The 17,412-nt window shown below is 34.8% G+C and overlaps 1 protein-coding gene across 9 annotated transcripts in view; it reads right to left on the bottom strand.

Moving 5' to 3' along the window:
* The window catches only part of PAG1 (phosphoprotein membrane anchor with glycosphingolipid microdomains 1), a 224,886-nt gene that overhangs the window by 161,288 nt on the left and 46,186 nt on the right, over positions 1–17,412 (bottom strand). For 7 of the 9 annotated variants that reach the window (XM_074201516.1, XM_074201515.1, XM_074201514.1 and 4 more), the window contains exon 2: positions 13,424–13,558. The exons of the other annotated variants lie outside the window; for them this stretch is intronic. The gene's annotated coding sequence lies outside the window, so the exon portion shown is untranslated. The remainder of the gene's footprint in view (positions 1–13,423; positions 13,559–17,412) is intronic. 9 annotated transcript variants of the gene reach the window in all.

Genomic DNA, 17,412 nt, shown 5'->3' with positions numbered 1-17,412 from the left:
AATATCAGAGGTATAGTGACTCTAATGATACCCACCTCTTCACACTAGACATTCATTCATTCTTTCATTCATTCAATCAATCAATCATTTACTTTTCTAAGACTAAGCTGATTGGAAAACCAAATAGCCAAAGTAATTTAGGCTACTTTTTTTCTGGCAAAAACAAAGAGAAAGGGTGCCATGTGCTTATAGTTTTAAAAATCAAGCATCTCTGAAGCAGGATAACTTCGGATGACCATGTGCAGAATTTGTTTGACTTCTAGCAGCCATTATCTACTGGTGGCTTGGTAACTCTGTAAATAAGCTGAGTATATACTCAGTACCCAAGGAGCAACAGGAATTTTCTTTGGCCCCATCAGTTCAAAAAAGCACTGAATATAACTCCAAATAATTCACAAAGGGTATCCAACATGGCTTTCTAAAAATACATTCTAACCTTCCCTGATACAACCACATGGATGGAATACAAAGTAGGTTAGAATCCTTTTAATTCTTCTATTCCTTTACTCAGTGCAGTGACAAGTTAAATCTTTTATAAAATTCAGTGCCCAAAATTCAACAGATTTCTCCATATAGATAAATTTCTATTATAGCATACTGATGCAAAATTTTTTAAAAGTTCATAGTAGTATCACAATAATAAATTTAACTTAACTATTATAGTCTGTAGATGCAAAAATAAACAAAAAAATCCATAGTGGTGTCACACATTTAAAGTTTAACTGCCCAAAAAATTATCTACAAGACAAATCACTCCATAAAGTACACACTTATACATCTGCTTATTGTCTTTGCTTTTGTACCACAGTAAACTTAATAAAACTAAGAAAACATTGGCAATTTATAAGACATTATATAGTGAAAAAAGAGAATTAAGATTAATGAGTTTAGGCTTTGTCTCAGGGGTGGGCTTCATTTTAAATAAAGTGGGGTGGGCTTCATTTTAAATAAAGTGTACTGATATATTTAGGCTTTTTTCCCTACTTTTCCATTACCCTAAACACTTTATAGAAACAGTAGGCATGTCAAATCATTTCTGCTCAAATACATAAAGAAAATATCATCATATATGTATATATGCACTCTGCTAATAGAAAAAGAAATAGAATATATTTGCTGCAATTTAAACTGTGTGTAAGTCAATTCTTTTGTTAACATCACTCTTACAAATAATAACAGATTATGGAAGATCATTAGATATTTTAAAATTGATTTCAGTAGCTTGAAATTTTATATATATATATATATAGATATATATATAGATATAGATATATAGATATATGATTCTGTGACTGTCATGCTTATCCTGAACTTGAATGAGCAATCATATTTAGTGTAACTGGAAAAAATATTCCACCTATAATTTTGCTAAATAGTTGATATGGGAAACACCCATGAAAAACAACCTGGCAAATCACTATGAACACCCATAAGAAGATGAATAGTGGCTTGATTTAATGAAAACTTTGGTAATTAAAACTCCACTTACCCTTTATTTGCTTCAGATTAATGAAATGATAGCAGATAAGAAACAGAACATCTTATCACAAGACTTAGATAGCTTAGAACTTTTTAAAAATTAATCTGTCCCTCCCATTACCTTCTCTACATAAATAAAAATTATAATGTGATTAACATAGTGCCTGCACATAGTAAGCACCATATAAATATTAACTATTTTTTATTATTAAGCAAATTTTTAAAAAATCTCAAAATGCATTTACATATTCTGGTAAAACTAATTCCCACATTACCTATTCAAATCATTACCTCTCTTAGAAAGTGAGTGGCATGTTTTATATTGATAATTCTAAAGTCTTTCAAAGGTGTTTTTCCCCTCCATAATGTCATTTTCATTATATAAATTATTTTCCTAGCTTTGCTTATTTTGCTCTATATCATTCATGAAGATTTTCCCAATTTCCTCTCAAATGTTCATTTCATCATTTCTCATGAGATAATAACATCCTGTTTCAATTTTTGGTCCCTATGAAAAGAGTTGCTAAAAATATAATTGTACATATAAATAAACTTTCTCTTTCTTTGATTTCTTTGGGGTAGAGACCTGGTAGTGAATCAAAGGGTATGTTCTGGGTTCCAAATTATTTTCCAGAATGATTGGGCCAATAAAGGATGGTTGTCCCATAACCCCTCAATCTTTGTCATTTTCCCCTTTTGGAGTCTTTGCCTATCTGATAGGTATAAGGTGGAACCTCAAAGTTTATTTGTACTTCTCAAATTATTTAGTGATTAAGAAATTTTTAATGTGATTATTGATAGCTTGCATCTTTTCCTTTGAAAACTTTATATCATTTGACCAGGTGTTTATGGAAAAATGGCTCTTGGTCTTAAAATTTTCAATCAGTTCTTTGTATGTTGTTGTAAAGATATCTTCCCTCAGTTTTTCTTCTCATCTTTATTATATTATATTTGAATGAGAAAAACCTTTTAATTTTGTGCAGTCAAAAATATGGATTTTATTCTGTGTGATCCTCCCTATTACTTGTTTTGTCATAAATCTTCCCTTATCCATAGACTTGAAAGATAATTTCTTCCTTGCTCCTCAAATTTCTCTATGAAAAAACTTTTTATATATGTGATACATCCATTTGGAGATTATTTATCCAAGTTAAATGATGGGAGGTATTAGTCTAAACTTAATTTCTGCCAGACTGCTATTCAGTATTCTTAGTAGTTCTTTTCAAATAGTGATTTTTTTATTCCAGTAACTGATATCTTTGAATTTATCAAACATTATATTGCTATCTTTGTTTGTTTCCACATATTCTAAGTATAATCTATTCCAGTAAGCAACTTTTAAAAAACAGGACTAAATCATGTTAAGGTAGTATTATAGTAAATTTTAGGTAGTAATGTAGTCATATTAGTAAAATTTAATATCTGGTACTGAAAGCTCTTCCCTTTCCTGCCATTCTTTTCCTCCCTTCCCCTTTATTATCTTTGAGACTCTTGATTTGTTGTCAAGATTGGTACAGAATTAAATAAGCAAATTAATTTTCATAGTATTATAACCTTTATTATATTGGGTCAACTGGAACTTATTTAGGTCTATTTTTCTCTTGGAAGATACATTCCCAAACATGTAATTTCTGTAATTATTTTGAATGAAATTTATTTTTCTCATTCTTCTGATTGGGTTTTGTTGGTTTTATTTATAAGAATGCTGTTGATTTATGTGATTTGACTTTTATCTTGCAATTTTGCTGAATTTATTATTTTAATTAGTTTTGACTCTATAGTGTTCTCTAAGTACACAGCATCTCCAAAAAAGTGATAATCTTGTTTTCTTTCTATTATTATACCCTCAGTTTCTTTTTCTTATCTTATTACTCTTTATAGCATTCCTGGTACTATGTTAAACAGTATTGGAGTCATCTTTGCTTTACCCCTGATCTTACTGGAAAATCTTCCCACTTTTCACCATTACAACTGATGTTTACTCTTGCATTTATGTAAATATTATTTACATTAACAAAGAAAGGTGAGTAAGTCAATATGCACTTATTAAATGACTACCCTGTGTCAGACACTCTGTAAATGCTAGGGATAAAGAATGCATTTGATGATGTCACAATCTAATCAACAGAGGAGAGGCACTGGAATTAAAAGGGATTGGGAAAGACTTACTGTGAGAAAGTAAGATTTTATCTGTGACTTGAAGGAAATCAAGAGGTGGAAAATTAAAGAAAGGGAGAGCATTTTCGGCTAGGGGAGGCTAGTGAAAACGCCTAAAATTGGGGGCAGCTAGGTGGTTCAGTGGTTAGAGCACCAGCCCTGCAGTCAGGAGGACCTGAGTTCAAATTCAGTCTCAGACACTGAATAATTGACTAGCTATGTGACCTCAGAAAGTCACTTAAACTCATTGCCTTAAATAAATAAAAATTTGGGGAAGTTAGGTGGTGCAGTGGATAAAGCAACTGTCCTGGAGTCAGGAGTACCTGAGTTCAAATCTGACCTCAGACACTTAATAATTACCTAGCTGTGTGGCCTTGGGCAAGTCATTTAACCCCATTTGCCTTGCAAAGAACCTGAATGAATGAATGAATGAATGAATGAATGAATAAATTTTATAAAGATGCTCAAAATTGAGAAATGAAGTGTCTTCTTCAAAGAAGAGCAAGGAGGCAAATATCACTTTAGCAAAGATAAAATCTTATGGCAGGTGGTTATGAAGAACTCTAAATATCAAACAGAGAGGAAAAATCAATTTATTTCTATGATTCCTATAAGAAATTTTTTAAAAATAGAAATGAGTATTGGATTTTTTCCAAATAAAACATTTCTTTTATTCCTATAATTACTTAAGTTTAAATAAGAATGAGTATTAGATTTTGTCAAAAGTCTATTATCTACTGATATAATCATGTAGTCTTATTTATATTATGAGTATGGTTTATTATATAAGTATGGTTTTCCTTGTGTTGAAATAACCTGGAATTCCTGGTTTAAACTCAGACTGTATAATCCTTCAAATATGTTATTCCAAACTTTTGCATCAATATTTATTAATTATATTGGTCTACATTGGTCTTTTTCTGGTTTGTCTCTTCTTGGTTTTTGATATTATGACTATATTTATATCATAGCAGTTAGAAGGGTGCCTTCTTTTTATAGCAAATAGTTTATGTAGTATTGGATTAATTCCTTGAATGCTGATAGAATTCACTTGTGAATCCATCTGGTCTTGGTACTCCTTTTTGGCAGTTCATTTATGGTTCATTCAATTTCTTTTTCTGATATTTGTTACTTAGTCTATTTCTTCGATTTAACTGGAGATTTATATTTTTGTAAACATCCATCTATTTTCTATACATTGTAGTTTTTATTAGCATACTATTATACAAAAATGTTTCTAGTAATTTCCTTTACTTGCAATTTGTTTAGAACTTAAAATATAATTTAACCAGCTAAAATTTCAAAATAACAGGATCTGTCCTTGAAAAATATCAAAAGGGTTGAGTGGTACAGTAGAGAAATTACAGAACTTGAAGTCAGAATATTGAGTTCCCTGTCAAAGTTTCAATTTTGACTCAGAAAATTTGCTGGCTGTGTAACTAGAAATAAGTGACTTTTCCCTCCCAGATCCTCAGTTTCTTCATCTGTAAAGTGGGGAAAATAATATTTGTCCTATCAGTCTTAGGGCTGAGAGTACTAATAGGCAAACCTTAAAATGCTATAAAAATATGAAATGTTACTATTGCAATTATTATTATTATTATTAAATAATAATAATAACAGTAATCAGGTAAATGTGACAAACCCTTAGAGCTTTTTAGGACAAAGTGCTATGGAAGAGAACCAATGAATCATTCTGGTATTATGAGTACAATGCAAATGGCCTAGCATACAACTTCATGGCATGCAAGAAATGAGACACAGAGTGCCACAAACATTAAAATTCTTTGCCTATGATTCAGACAGGTGTGTTATATTATGACAAGGTTACAGTTTTTTCTTAATAGGTGATTGAGATTGAAACCAAAACAAAATGAAGAAACATCAACAAAAATTTCAACACTCATCTCACCTGTTTTTTGTTTAGATTTGTTTTTAACTTTGTTTTTAAATACCATTCACATTCAGGGAAAAGTGAAGCAACTCTTTCAAGATGACCTAAATATGGTTTTAAAAAAAGTCTGTGTTTCTCCAAAACAATGTGTCTGTACTAGATATTTTTATTTTGATTTCTAATGAATATAATGCTTTAGATTTATATGAACATTAATCATTTAATGATTTATCATCTCATCTGCCTGCATTTTTTAAGATTTACTGTGTCTAATTTAAAGCTCTAATGAAGCTAGAACCAAGGGTACTGAAATTTTAACATACACAACAGTAAATTCCTTATATATATGGTGACTACATTGGAAAGATAGCTATGAAAATATAGAAAGGGAATGGAAATAAGTCCTGGATTTATCCCTCATTAGCTGTGTGATCTTAGTCACATCATACATATGAGATATACTCATTTCATTTCTTTGAGTCCTAGTTTCCACATCTACTCAACCTAACTCAGAGTTCTAAAGCAGATCAAAGGAAATCAAATATCCAATATTTACTTTATGTCTTAAAGTTCTATAATTGTTTCTCATCATTATTTTTGTGATGTGTGAAAAGAACACTGAAAGTCCAAGTTCAAGTCTTAGCTCTGAAACATTAACTGTGTAGTCTTGGGCAAGCTATTAAATTTTACTTATTTGTATCAAAAGATGAAAAAGTGAAATCTAGATCTCTCTTTTACCTCTAAAATCTATGACTTTATGATCATACAACTCTCTCTCTCTCTCTCTCTCTCTCCATATATATATATATAGATATATATATATATATACACATATATATTATACAATGTATGTGTATACACATACATATGTGGAATTAAAACAGTACCTTGAGAAATAAGTGCTACTCTTAAGAGTAGAAGAGATCTGAAAAATTCACACATGCTTTGCAGATGGAAGTATTAATAAATATGTGGTTGCAGAATGCAAACCAGATGTCCAGTGAATGAAAGCCAGTCTGAATCTTACTTTATTCCTCGACATCATTAATGGTACATAAAAGGTATTAAGCTTCCAAGTGCAGATGGCGCTATGCTGTAAACAATTATAAGTCAAATTTTAAAAAAAGATTTAATTCATGTCCTTCAGGATGTTACGTTAAAAAAAGTCAGATCTACATATCTCTTGAAATAAATAATTTTTAATGTCATCTTTGAATCTTTTTTTAATTCCCTTTCTGTTTTAAAAAAATTGTTTTTGTTAACCTTTTCTTCTTCCTATGTCTGTTGCTATTTTATAATACAAACTAGGGGCTACTATGGCTTTTTACATGATATTTTCAGTCCCTGAAATTTCTTCCCCTTGTCCTGTTGAATTGCTACCAATTCAAAACCTAACTCTACTGCTACATTTCTACTATTGATGGTTACCTTCCTTCCTCAGACCTCATAAAATATTCTTGCATCAATTCTCATGTATTTATCATGTCATATTGAGTATTAGAGGTCTGTTTATTTTTATCTCAAATTCAATTTTTAAGCTCCATAAACATGGATATTATTATCTAATAATACACCAGTGTCTCTGACATGCTCTTCACGTAGTAGACACTCAATAAAATTTCACAGTAAGTGGCAAAGCAAAGATGTAAATCAAGTCATTCTGACTCAAAACACAATAATCTTTCATTTACAAGAGGACATGATTAAAGGAAGACCCAGGTAACCTGGTCATACCATGGAGGGTCTTAACACTAGATTGATGATAGAAATGAAAGGTGGTAATAGTGCATTGGTTAAAGGGGATGCTAAGGTTTTGAGGAACCAGAGTGGGCAGATTTATTTACAGAAATGTCTTCCTAGATATGAGACATACTGTTATATTAATTGTTGAAGACATGGGAAGAAAGAATTCAGCAGGTTCACTAAAAGAATTACATCACAACAGAGTTGTAAGGTACTTCAGAGACCAAGTATTTCACCTCACACCCCAGAATCCCCAACAAGATGAACATCTTTAAGATTACAAATGAGGGGGCACAGCTAGGTGGTGCAGTGGATAGAGCACTAGTCCTGGAATCAGGAGTACCTGAATACAAATCTGGCCTCAGACACTTAATAATTACCTAACTGTGTGGCCTTGGGCAAGCCACTTAACCCTACTGCCTTGCAAAAACTTTAAAAAAAAAGATTACAAATAAGGGAGGAAATGCTATCTTTCTGGGACATTCTGTCCTTCTTTGGGATAAATTTTCCTTTAATTCCAAGGAATTAAATTAAGTGGCTTAAAATACTTTACAAATATTATACCCTTAATACAAGTTTTGAATATAATTGCAGCTTAGGTGCACTAAGTTCACCTCTGCAATTTTCTCCCATTACTTCTAATTCTGCTTTCTGAGGCCAAGCATAATAAGAAAAATTCTTCTTCCATGTGACAAATCTTTTTATATTTAAAAGATAGTTACTAAGTTTCCCTTATATCTACATAAGTATGCTAAACAACCCCAGAATCTTTAAACCATCCTCAAATGTCATAGTTTCAGGTCTTTTTACCATTCTAGTTACATTGAAGGCATTAAAATTTGTCTCTGACACAGAGAACTGGACACAATACTTTAAATGTGATCTATTCAGGACCCACAGAATTAAGTAGGACTATCACCACTACCATTCTGGACACTAGGACTCTCTATGAAGAAGGCTGATTCATAGTGGTGGAAGTTCACTGAAGTAATGATATCTTTTCCTGATGATACTGTCTAGTTTATCTCCTCTAGATCATACTTGAGAAGTGGAAGGGTTTGGTTTTTTTAACCTATTAGAACTTTACGTTTTTACCTATATTAATTTAATATTAATTAATTAATATAAATTCAATCCATTGCTCTTGAGATCTTTTTGCATTCTGTCTACTTTATTTTGGGCAGCTAAGAGGTGCTGTGGATAGAACACCAGGCCTGGAGTCAGATCCAGCCTAGGACATATAACTGTTTGCCTCAGTTTCCTCATTTGTAAAATGAGCTGAAAGAGAAAATGGCAAACTACCAAACTGCCAAGGAAATCTCATAGGTTCTAAACCAGTTACTTTCTAGCTGGCTAATCCTAGGCAAATCTCAATTCCCTTATTTAGGAAATAGAGACAAAAATACCCACATTACTCAAATGTTGATGATAGCTGAAAATTTTTTTTTGCAAGGCAATTGGGTTAAGTGGCTTGCCCAAAGCCACACAGCTAGGTAATTATTAAGTATCTGAGGCCAGATTTGAACTTAGGTACTCCTGACTCCAGATTTGGTTCTCTATCTACTACACCACCTAGCTGCCCCAGATAGCTGACAATTATTCATCATTTTAAAGTTTACAAAGTACTTTACAAATAAGGTCTTATTTTATCCTCAGAATAACTTTTAGGGCTAAGTACTATTATTAACTGCAACTTACAGATCAAGAAACTGAGGCAGACATAAGTTAAATAACTTGCCAAAGGTTACATAGGTAGGGTCTGAGGCCAAATTTGAACTCAGATCTTTTTGACTTCAGGTCCAGTGCTCTATCTAACTGTATCAACTAGTTGAGAAAAAAATAAATAAACAAAAAACCCTTAAGGTTCAAAAGTATCCAAAGAAAATTTCCTATCACTGCTTGGTTTAATAAAATAGATGACATTATATTGTACTTAAAAATTTTTAAAGCTCACTTTACCTATATTATTTCATTTGGTTCTTACAACAATTCTGAGGTAGGTATTATTAAAATGCTTACTTTGCAGATGAGGAAACTGAGTCTTAAAGATATCAAATAACTTGAAATAAAATAACACAGGGTTGTTATGAGGACTAAAATGAGAAAATGTATTAAAATGATGTACCAGAAAATAGCATTATATTATATGAGAGTGTTTTATTTACTTTACCACTGCTAGGAAAATTAACTTCGAAACACTGGATGTTTCTAATACAGAATACATTCAGATTGAACAGAATTAATCATTATTCAGCTAAGGTCATACCAGTATGCCAATTTCATTCTGTCTCTTTCTGAATTTTTATGCTGTAATGGTACTAAATGTCCTACAGTTTGACTCTGAAACCATGTTTTCAGGTTATTTTGTTAAATCCCAATTCAAAAACCCATTAAGTGTTCCACTTTTCTCTCCTTTTTACACATGTACCAGAAGTAAGAATGAAAAGAAAACTTCATTTTTCTTTTGTCCTCATGGACATTACCAAAGTATCAGCAAAAATTCTTCACTAAATGAATTTCAAATCTTTAAGAATAAACCTAAGAGTAGCTTTGTGACTTTTAGTCTACAAGGATAACACCATCTTGCAAGCAATTAGATTTTTCTATTCATCAAAACCATCTAATAATATTACTTAGTTTCTTGGTTTTTTGGAAGGAAGGAAGGAAGGGAAGGAGGGATGGAGGGAGGGAGGGAGGAAGAAGGACTTTAAATTTTTGTTTCTATGGGATGTTCTGCTACCATCTTCTCAGGCTTGAAACTCAGATTGCAGTTTACAGCCTTCTTTACTTTTTGTCCCTGAAAGCACCTGCCCTCTTCCTAGGAAATGCTTTGGATTTTAAAAAGCAAGGTACACTTCTCTGATAGGATCTATATAATGAATTATATCTTATCATAAGTGTGTTCATACACATCTATAAAAATTACCTCTTCTGGAAAGAAATTCTTGAAGATGGCGACATGAAGGGATCGAGTCTTAGGAGCTCTCTGATAAAAACTCATAAACTAAGGACTCTAACTAAACTTTCGAGAAACAACCCATAAAGGGACCCAGTGAGGCAGTTCTCCTACTCAAGGTAACCTGGAAAAGAGCAGAAAGGCTCTGCTCCCCGGGGTCAGAGGGGCTGCTCGCCAGAAGGGTGGCCCGCCAGAGCAAAAGAGCTTCAGCCTCCTGGAGGCAGCCCCAGGGAGCTGGGAGCCTGGGCTCACAGCAGCGGGGGAGTCTCCTGAGCTGCACCCCGGGGAGCACCGGGCACAAAGTGGGGGAACAGCGGGGGACCTCTGCCAGAGCAAGCACTTGGAGCCCAGCCCTCAGGGCACACAGCAAGCAGCATGATCTTTCCCCAGCCCTGATCCAGGAAACAGAAGCAGGCAGAGGGGGTAAGCAGGAGCCCCCAGGGCATGAGCCCATTGAGCTGAGGGAGGGGAGTGAAGAGAGAGAGACTGCAGAGCTCTGTCCTCTGCCCCTGGAACAGGACTCTGGGGCTCTGACCACATTCAGATCCTGACCACAGTCTAGGCCCCCCCCATAGAACAGCAGCCCCCCCCCCATCAGCCCCTTGGCAGAGGGGGGTGCTTATGGTCATTCACAGACCAGGAGGAAGGACAGAACCTCATACACTGAGACCCTTGTGGGAGTGTCCCAAAAGCTCAGGAAGCACCCCAAAAAACAGGCTTAGGCTGGGAAAATGAACAAGCAAAGAAACAAGAGGAAGACCATTGAGAAATATTTTGCAAATGAGCCCAAGAAGGATCAAAATACTCAGTCTGAAGATGAGGAAGCACAAGCTCCTGCATCTAAAGACTCCAAAAAAAAAAAAAAAGAAATTGGGCTCAGGCTATGATAGAGCTCAAAAAAGACTCTGAAAATCAAATGAGGGAGTTGGAAGAAAAACTGGGAAAAGAAAGGAGAGAGATGCAGGAAAAACATGAAAATGAAGTCAGCAGCTTAGTTAAGGAAATCCAAAAAAATGCTGAAGAAAATAGCATGCTAAAAAATAGCTTAGGTCAAATGAATAAAACAGTTAAAAAAATTATTGAGGAGAAGAATGCTTTAAAAAGCAAAATTGGCCAGATGGAAAAAGAGATAAGAAAACTCTCTGAGGAGAACAAATCCTTCAGACAAAGAATAGAATTCAGGGAGATTGATGAATTTACCAGAAATCAGGAATCAATACTTCAAAACCAAAAAAATGAAAAATTAGAAGAAAATGTGAAGTATCTCATTGAAAAAATAACTGATATGGAAAACATACTTAGGAAAAATAATTTGAAAATTATTGGAATACCTGAAAGTCATGATCAGGAAAAGAGCCTTGACAACATTTTCAAAGAATTACTACAGGAAAATTGCCCTGATATTCTAGAAGCAGAGGGCAAAATAGAAATGGAGAGAATCCACCAATCCCCCCGAGAAAGAGATCCCAAAAAACCAACCTCCAGGAATATTATAGCCAAGTTCCAGAACTCCCAAGTCAAAGAGAAAATATTACAAGCAGCCAGAAGGACACAGTTGAAATATCGTGGAGCTCCAGTCAGGATCACACAGGACTTAGCAGCAACTACATTGGAAGCTCCAGAAGGCAAAAGAGCTTAGAATGCAGCCAAGAATGAACTACCCAGCAAGGCTGAATGTCCTCTTCCAGGGAAAACGATGGACTTTCAATGAACCAGGGGAATTTCAAAGGTTCCTTTTGGAATAGCCAGAGCTGAACAGAAGGTTTGATCTTCAGATACAGGACTCAAGTGAAGCATGGAGATTGGAGGAGAGGGGGGGAAATATGAGGGACTTAATGAGGATGAACTGCATGTATTCCTGCATAGAAAAATGACACTGATAATACTCATATGAACCTTCTCAGTTAATAGAGCAAGTAGAGAAAGCTTTTATAGTTGAAGCACAGGAGAAAGCTGAATTCGAAGATAAAATATGGTGTAAAAATGGAGTCAATAGAAAAAAAGGGAAATGTAATGGGAGAAAGAAAAAGGAGAGGGGGAATAGGCCAAGATATTTCATATAATAAGATTTTTTTAATTACAATGAGCTATTGCAATGATATGGAAGGGGGGAGGCAAGGGGGAATGAGGGAACCTTTGCTCTCATCAGAGATGGATAGGAGAGGAAACAGCAAATATACTCAATGGGGGTATAGACAACTGGAGTAAGAAGGAGGTGGGAGCAGGGGGAAGGGGTGGGGATGTGAATAAAGGAGGAGAGGATGGACCATGGGGGGACAGTGGTCAGATATAACACATTTTCTTTTTTACTTCTTGCAAGGGGCTGGGATTGGAAGGCCTGCCCAGGACCACAGGGCCAGGTGGATTCTGGGCCTAAGGGGTGGTATGGGGGCTCAGGGCTTCTTGGCCCCAGGACCAGGGATCTGTCTGCTGTGCCACTCAGAGACCCTACAGCAGAGTCAGAGTGAAAGGAGAAAGCAAATAGAGTACATGGTAGTGGAGAAATAAGAAAGGAGGGAGTTGCGATCAGCAATGGCAACATTGGAAAAATATGGAAGTAACTTTTGTGATGGACTTATCATAAAGAATGTGATCCACTCACGACAGAGTTGATGGTGTTGGAACAAAGACTGACGCACATTTTTTTTTATTATTATTTGGGGGAGGATGCAGGGCAAATGTGGCTGGGTGGCCTGCCTGGGACCACATAGCAGGGTGATCTTTGGGTGTCTGGGGCTGGATTCGGACCAAGGTGCTCCTGGCTCAAGGGCCAATGCTCTGTCTGCCACCCAGCCACCCCTACTATTATTACTATTTTATTTTATTTTGGGTCTTTTTTTTTTCTTCTTTTTGGTTTTTGCAGGGCAGTGGGGACCGGGTGGCTTGCGTGTCACATGGCTGGGTGATTATTGGGTTTACGAGGCTGGATATGGACTCGGGTGCTCATGGCTCCAGGGCTGGTGCTTCGTCCATTGCGCCACCTGGCCATACCTACAATTATTACTATTATTTTTTTTTAATTTTAATTTTTTTTCTCTCCCCTTTACTTTTTCGCCCAAGCAAGTGTATCTATAATTCATGGGGGGAGGGGTATTTTGTTTACTTGTAAACAAGTATATTTTATTAATGTAAAAAAAAATCTGTACAAAATGAGCATAAAAAAATAAATTAAAATGAACAGGAAAAAAAATTACCTCTTCTGGAGAGTTAAGAGGAATGGAGACCAATTTCAGAAACTCCATCAGGTAGAACTGATACCACTATTACATAATCCACTTTCAGTCAGTCCTTTTATGTTCAAGAAAATGGAAAATTGGGGTCTCTAAATCCTGTTAGGAATAATACAAATAAAGCAAAGTAAATTAAAGCATATCCTGAATCATTTGACAAAGTCAGCTGCTTTTAATAGAAATTCTTTGATCTAACTGAATGTGGACTATGGTGTCATAGTCACATAGTCAAATGATAGTGATTTCAATTAAAGTAAAAAGAAAATTCCAACTGAATCTTCTAATAGAAGTGAATAGTAGAAAGCAATAAGTATGTAAAATGGAAGAACCTTGTAAAAAGCAAGACACATTTCACCACATAAGGAACATTAACATGGTTAGGAGTTTGCTTGAAAAAAACAGTTCACATTTACCAACAATCTGAAATTGCATACATAGAATCAAAAATTTTCTAGCTGGAAGGGATCTAAGTGATCATATGATTCATTCCCCCAAACTAATAATTAATAGGCATTTAGATGGAACAATGAAAGGAGTGCTGGCCTAGGAAGCAGAAAGGCCTATTCTCAAATTCTGCCTCAAATACTTACTAGTTGTAAGACCCTAGGCATTTAACTTCTGTCAGCCTGTTTTTTTATCTATAAAATAGGGATGATGATAATGGCACCTACCTTATTGTGCAAAGAATCAAAATGATCAAAGATTGATCATCCATATGTGTGTATATACATCCATCCATCCATACATACATACATATATATATATATATAGAGAGAGAGAGAGAGAGAGCTTTGCAAACTTTCAAGCATTTTATAAATGCTAACTTTCCTCTATTAATGTTCTTATTATTATTTCCTCTCTACAGGGAGCATGCATTCAACCAACTTCTCATTGCCTGCCCTGACAAGGAACTGACCTGTTTCCTCTAAATCCATGATCACTATTCACATAAGGGAGTCCATTTCATTTTTTGAGAACTTAAAATGCCCAGTTTTCAAATGAACTTTTTAATAAGAAGCAAGCTAAACACTAGAAATTTAATTTGGTTTGTACACACACATTCTTCTTCTCTGGAATACAGAAGGAAACTGAATGGTACTGAACTCAATGAAATGTAAAATATGGCTTCACACAGCATTCTGGAGATTTAACAGAACTCAGTTTAATCAAACAGCTTGAATCACAGTCAATTCAGCAGAAAAAAAATCCTGGGGAAAAAACTACCACTCTAGCGACAAGCAAACACTGAAAATGAAATATCAACTTAGAAAGGTATTACAAAATTGAAAAAATATGTTGTATTACTTGACCAACTAAAATCATGCTAGAATAACAAAAGAGTTCCTTTTGTATTCCTAAATACAAATCAAAAATGATCCCTCAACTTATTGAAAAAGCACTCTAAATTCTGGTGTAAAAACAGAAAACTCAGTGGTAGATCTTGACACAAGGGAATCAGCAAACAAAATCAGACTGCATGAGATTACACGGGGACATCAATATTTTCTTTTTATTTGAATAAAAGATTGATCATCTAGACCTACTTCTGCCTCATGGCACTGGCCCAGCTCTGCAGCTGCCTCAAAAGGCAGTTTCCATAGAGTCTAGACTCTGGTTTTATTGGGTAGCAGTAAGATTCTGCATGATTTGTGTCATATTATAATCTTATATGCTGATTGTGTCTATATTATATTGTAGTAATAAGGTAGAATCACTAATAGTACAATGAGCTACGTATAAGTGCCAAGATTTGGAAGCTTTGCAAATTGGGGAAAAAACAAACCTTAGGTTTGGACTTAGATGATTTAGTTTACTGTTTCAGGATCTTTTTTAGACCTAGCTATACTGCATTGCATTTATTGGAGCAAATAAACCAGTCACTAATACATTTTAATCCCATAAATTCTTATGAGACATCTAGCAAAAGAACTATGGCATGCTTTCTACTTAAATCATAGGTAGGATGAGAAATAAAAAGGTATTTAGTCCATCCTCCTGTTCTCAGGCTGCACCATATTAAAAATAATCTGAGAAGGAACTTCTTCCTTATATCTAAGCCATAATATTTCTTATAAATTTAAGCCTTTTGGCTAATGATTTATAGCAATTGATCACTACTCATTTAAAATATTTATCAATTATTAATAAATTGACTCTCAGATTTCTTTGTTCTCCAGTTCTGATAAACAAAACATCTTAAAATGAGAAGGCAAAACTAAATGAATTCTATGAGTCTAAGATTTTAAATATTTCACTAACGAAAAACTTTATTAAAGTAACAAAACCTGGCAATGATATGAAAACATGCCCTTTAAATTGTACTCATATTTAAATCCTATCTTTGATACAGTCCTTTAACATTGTTCAATAATTTCTTTTTTAGGTTTTTTTTGGCAAGGTAATGGGTTTAAGTGGCTTGCCCAAGGCCTCACAGTTAGGTAATTATTAAGTGTCTGAGGCCAGATTTGAACTCAGGTACTCCTGACTCCAGGACCAGTGCTCTATCCACTGTGCCACCTAGCTGTCCCCATAATTTCTTTTGAAGAAAATTCATATCATTATGTAGTCATTCTAGAATCTTCTTTCTAGTTACCCAAAGTTGCCATATGGCTCTAAACATTAGGATGGTCATGATAAAACTGAGTTAGATAACTTCATTTTATGGACTAAGAAATTGAACCCAAATGGTCATCATAACTTGGGATGAAAAATTTTGATCTCTCAAACTTCAACTTATCTTTCAGCTTCCAACAATATGGGGTTGGCTGTTTCTGGAAACTTAGTCTAAATATTTTAAGTGAAGGCCAAAACTGATTGCCATTTTAATCAGCTTGACCTGTAATCTCACTGAGTACTCATCCCTCCCCTCAACTCCTTACACAAATCATCCATAAAAGATTTATCCCACATGCTGAAGGCCTTCTGCTTGATTTCTAAATATCTTGAGGATATTTGTTCTTGTTTTTTCCTCACATGGATCAGTCCATCTATTTACTTTTCAGATTATACATGACCTTAATGTTGCCATCTTGATCTGAGCTCAATGGGGAAATTCACTGTTAGCCTTGAGTATAGAAATAATATCTGATATTTGATGAGTGCTATCTCCCTATAAAAATATCTAGGAGAAACATAATCAGCATCTGCTACTACTAGCCCTCACTGAGTAAATGTCTATGCCTCCCCAAATATGTTCTTCTCCTTCACTCTCTGTACCTACTGATCTAAGCCAGACACACTGGTTCTGGAAGGGGAACCAAATATTCCTTGCTTTGGACTGCCCTTTTCTTCCATCTCTCAGCAATCCCTTCTCTGAAGTACATCCAGTCAAAGACTCCAATCCAATTCAAATCATGATGGCTGTTATATGACATCATCCAGTTATTCTCCACCTTTCTCAAGGAGTTCTGAATTCAGCTCACCATCTCCCTCTCCTCAATTCCCAGTCTTATACTAGGGAACTTCATATTGATATCTCCTTAATCCCCCAATTCTCTTTAATAACTCTTTAATCTCCTAATTCCTCAGATTCAAATCCCATTACTTATTACTTCAGTCCACTTCAACAGTATATAGGAAAGGTTACATGTTGAATGGCATCATTACCCACAGTGCTCCATTTCTTTAACTAACAACTCTAAGATCCTCTGATCTGATCTCTTTATACCTCACCCTTCCTCAACTTTGCCCTTATGGAGACCTCCAATTCATTTTTTTCCTTGAGTATGTTATTGAGACATTGGTCCTGCTATAATTTGACATTCCTCTCTTTCCTATCTTGACACTATAGTTAGCCATTTCAACGCTGTTCTGTTCTATAATGTTGAATCTCTTGCCCCCTTGTTCTATTTCTATTCATCTCTTGCCAGACTTGGACTCTGGATTATTTTCATCTGTTCCTCGGCTCCTATTTAGTTTCTACTGAATGAGCCTCACAACTATGATGACTGGGC

Source organism: Macrotis lagotis, chromosome X (genome assembly GCF_037893015.1).
Source record: "Macrotis lagotis isolate mMagLag1 chromosome X, bilby.v1.9.chrom.fasta, whole genome shotgun sequence".
NCBI lineage: Eukaryota > Metazoa > Chordata > Mammalia > Peramelemorphia > Peramelidae > Macrotis > Macrotis lagotis.
This window is presented reverse-complemented; position numbering and strand designations above follow the sequence as displayed.